The sequence below is a fragment of the Corylus avellana genome, chromosome ca6 (assembly GCF_901000735.1).
Source record: "Corylus avellana chromosome ca6, CavTom2PMs-1.0".
Lineage (NCBI taxonomy): Eukaryota > Viridiplantae > Streptophyta > Magnoliopsida > Fagales > Betulaceae > Corylus > Corylus avellana.
The window spans coordinates 7,398,007-7,402,576 of record NC_081546.1 but is presented as its reverse complement, the minus strand read 5'-3'; positions in this window follow the sequence as shown (position 1 = coordinate 7,402,576).

The window sequence follows — 4,570 nt, the reverse complement described above, 5'->3', positions numbered from 1 at the left end:
AATATTGTATTAATTTTTTTTTTTTTTTTATTAATGGGACAGATGTCCCATTTATAGTCTCAAGATCTCTATAGAGAGATTTTGCCCATTAATTGAATATTCTCCAGTTCAAAATGGATTAAAGAGGATTCGGATATGTTTATGGTAGCTTCAACCAGGCCATCCCACACATTCAGCATTCGCACGGCCACCCGAGGATGCCACCCTCTCTCTTTTGCCTTCGCTCACTTAGAAGCATAGTATAAATTTTTTGATCCTTTGATATTAGAAATTAAAATATTTAAACAATAGTCACCAAAATTACCTTTTAACCATAAAATGTCATAGATTCCTCTTATTTCCAAAGTAAAATTTTTAATCACATGGAGAAAATATTTGGGGTGTTACAAAAGCCCTTGCTTAGGTTGCTTTGAGGCAGTTTTATTCTCCATCCAAGGTTCCTTCTATTTACTTACCTTGGGAGGATGTGATAAAGTGTTGGGAGTCAATTGGTTAAGGACTCTAGGACCTATCTCATGGGACTTTACAAACATCATTATGTCCATTCAATGGAAAGTGAAGGAGGCCATGAGCCTTGTGTCACACGACCCAATTGCCCAAGGAGAAAGGAAAGGGAGTGGTTCCTGATCTGCTTGAGGACTCTAATTCTGATGGCCAAGCCCGATGTCCCCCAAAAATGCCATCAGGCGTTGGCTCTTTGGCTAGATGGGGAGAACTGCTCGGGAATCTGTAAGGCCAATTAGGAGGCTCTTTCCCGACAACTACTTGGCAAAGAGGAGCGATGAATTTAACATGATAAATAGGTATTAGAACTTATAATTTAGGAAAGAGATATGAGAATAAGGAAGAGAGAATTAGAGAATTAAGGTGGTTCAGTTTATAGCCTACGTCCATACATCCCGCTACATTTTTTCTTTAATTTCTTTGATTGTATACAATACTCTATTTATATAGAAAGAGTATGAACGTTACAATTATTTTCTACTTTTACATTAATAATTATAAATTTAATTTATCATTTGTAACTCTTGTTTCTTGAATTCTTGCAATTCTTAATTCTTGAGTTTTTTGTCTTTTGAGTTATTATAACTCTTGTCTCAATATTAGGGGACTTCCTTCAAAAGAACAATTGAACATGTTCCTCCTTGAGAGATAATGTTCTTTTGAAAGAGGATGAGTTGCCTCCATTTGCCTCTCACCTAACAAGACTAACTTTCTATTTGTGTAAACATTTCAGTATCTCTTTAGCATCCTTAGTCTGGTGACCATATACGCTCCAATTTATTTCATTTTTTTGCAACGCCTGCATTACTTGGAGAGCATCACTTTCTAATTTCACCATTTGCAAACCCAATTCTAGGGGTGTCAATGTGGGCGGTTAGAAACAGCCCGCTAATCACTAACCGCTAACCGCCTTTTTCTATAATATATTTTTATAATTATAATTATAATAATATTTATACATATAACATAATCACTTAATCATTAAATCATAATTTTTTTTTAGATAATTAAATCACAATTTGAGTATTAATATATTATTACTATAATTTATATGATTATATCACATGATCAATTGGTCATTAAATCATTTGATTATATAATAACAAATTATACATATATAATATGACATAACTCATAAGTATATCAATTCATACTAATACAACAATTAAGTATATAGAGACTTAGTTCCAATGTATGTTATAAACTTATAAGTGTATATATGTTATAAATTATAATTATACAGATATGCATATGAATAATATAAATGTATAAGATCAATACTTAATCATATGATTCAATGACAATTCAAATATTTTATTCAAGTTAATCATATTATTAATGTACAATAATAATGTGATTCATATAATATCAAATTAAGTAATTGGCATTAGATTCAATAATGTGTTACTTATAATCACAATTCACTACAAAAAAATAATTTTTTTATGACAGGAGATTTCTGACGTTTTCTAGTGTCTGACACGTCAGGAAATTTTTCTGACGGGTCGTTTCTGATGCGTGTCGATTGTCAGAAACATAGATGTCGGAAAAACAAAATTTCCTGACGTGTGAGTGGGTAAAACGTCAGAATTTTCTGACTTTTTACCCATTCACACGTCAGAATACTTTTTCTGACGTGGCAGGAATGCCATGTCATAATTTTTCTGACGTGGCAGAAATACAACGTCAGAAAATTCTGATGGGTGAAGTTCCACAACGTCAAAAAATTTCATGACGTTGCAGTTTACATACGTCAGAAAAGTTCTGACGTTACATCACAGCAACGTTAGAAAACGTCTGACGTGGCAGAAGTGCCACGTCAGAAATTTTTTAACGTGGTAGAATATGCCACATCAGAAAACTTCTGACGTTGGAGTTCGACCACGTCATAAATTTTCTGACGTGGCATTTATGCCTCGTCAGGAAATTAGGTATATATATATATATATATTTTTTTTTTTTTCCAAATTTCCAGATTTCCTGGTTTCTTTCTTGTTTCCTGAATTGAATTGGCAACAGGAAACAATTTCTTTCCTGAATTCAATTTATACAAATTGAATTGAATAAATTGCCAATTCAATTTATTCCTGAATTGAATTGGCAATTCACTGTTTGGTTTACAATTTGTACACCATTTAATTTGTACAAAAAAAACCATTTTTTTCATGTCATCTTTCCTAAGGATGTACTAGGGACAAAAACAAATGGCATGATAAAACCATGCTAACATAAGTTTAACAATACGAAAGGATGTATGTCCAAAAATTTAGTTACATATAATAGAATTCGACATTCAGATCTATCAACAAAAGAAATAAATAGAGATAAGCATGGAATAACTGGTAGGTCATTGAGTTAATTCAACAATTATATTATGATATATGTCAAACCAAAATCGAAAACAAAATCAAACCAAACTAATATGTCTTATGTCCAACCATACTTGGCAATATGCAAAGGCCATAATATACTGGCAACAACATCCATGAGCTCCTCATACCGCTATTTCCAAAGGTTTCTCAGATAGCTTGATGTATACTGGCAACAACATCCACAAGCTTCTTCACAATCTGCTGTAAAAAATAAATTCAAAAAAAGATGTTACTCTACAAAGAGAAAGAAATACTCTACTCTATCCTGTGGAAGACAATACTGAATAAACTATAAACTTTCCTCCATGGCCTACCAAACATATTTTTAATAAATCAGATTCAAGAATGTATTACTTCTTAAACTTGACATGCTAAATAGCCATATATATTTTTCTTATATTCCAATCCACCTATATAATTTTTGACCATTTATAAAGCAAGGGTACGAATACCACAACCTAAAACTTCTTCAAAAAAGTATGAATTGAACAAGCAAGGTAGAGGTATTTAATAAATATCGTAATGTCAAAATGTTGGTAAAATTGTTTGAAATTTTTATCGTTCAGGCATCCTTGTTGTGTTTGACATGGATGTTGGTAAAACATACTCTTCCTATGTTATACAATTCTCTTAATTTCTACAACTATTTTCCTCAACCATTGTGCAAATAATAAGGGTCATATCCTATTGTCCAAGGTGCATCATATGTATGTCCAGAAATATTTGACAAGTATCAGATACAATTAATACACTTTCACCAAGTACTCATATGTGATACAGATATGACTTATGTGTAGAAATATCCATTATACATAACAAATTTTTAGCATGAAATAACTTCCAACTAATAAAACTGGAAGTGTACATGATGTGTCACCACAGAAAACAAACAAGAGCAACCTTTAAATAAAAGAAAGCAAACTACAAGTGCATCTTCCAGGGAGTTTCTACCTCGTTCGTTGTGTCTGACAACAGTGAGGAACTCATAATTTAGACAACACATACAAATCATTAAAGTAAACAATAACGTTCGATAAGAATCATAAAATACAGGCAATACATACGTAAGCGGTTGAGAAACCCGAAAACCCTTAGTCTAACCAAAACTAGCAGTTTACCATGAACTAAATTGAAGCATAAAGTACCTTCAAGAAAATAAAAGTAAATTGATAATTGATATTTTCAACCGGTACCCAAATATCATAATTTGTCCTCTTCATATAGTTACATAGTTACAAGAGACCCAACCTATATATTAAACCTCAAACGAAGTATTGACTAAACATCAATTTAATGCAACTTACTATTTATCATATAGACATAATTATATGGATCACAAACATGCAGTCAATACGTCAATCATATACAACCAAACAATAACTATTGTTTGAAATATAGTTTTGTTTGACACAACTAAACAATAACAAAATATATAATATGTTTACCAACTACGAACTCACATACAAGGCTCAATCTAGGTCGATAGCCTCCTCATTCGACAACTTATCCACAATACCTGGAGATGATAAAACAATCAATCAAGAAGCAATAAGTGCCTTTCTTATCATGATCCTAGGCGAAACACAAAAAAATGGACCATAACAACTTTAACATATATGCTAACCAAAATGACATTATTATAATAGAACAAAAAATGCACTAACTACACTTATAAATCATCATCAATGCAATAT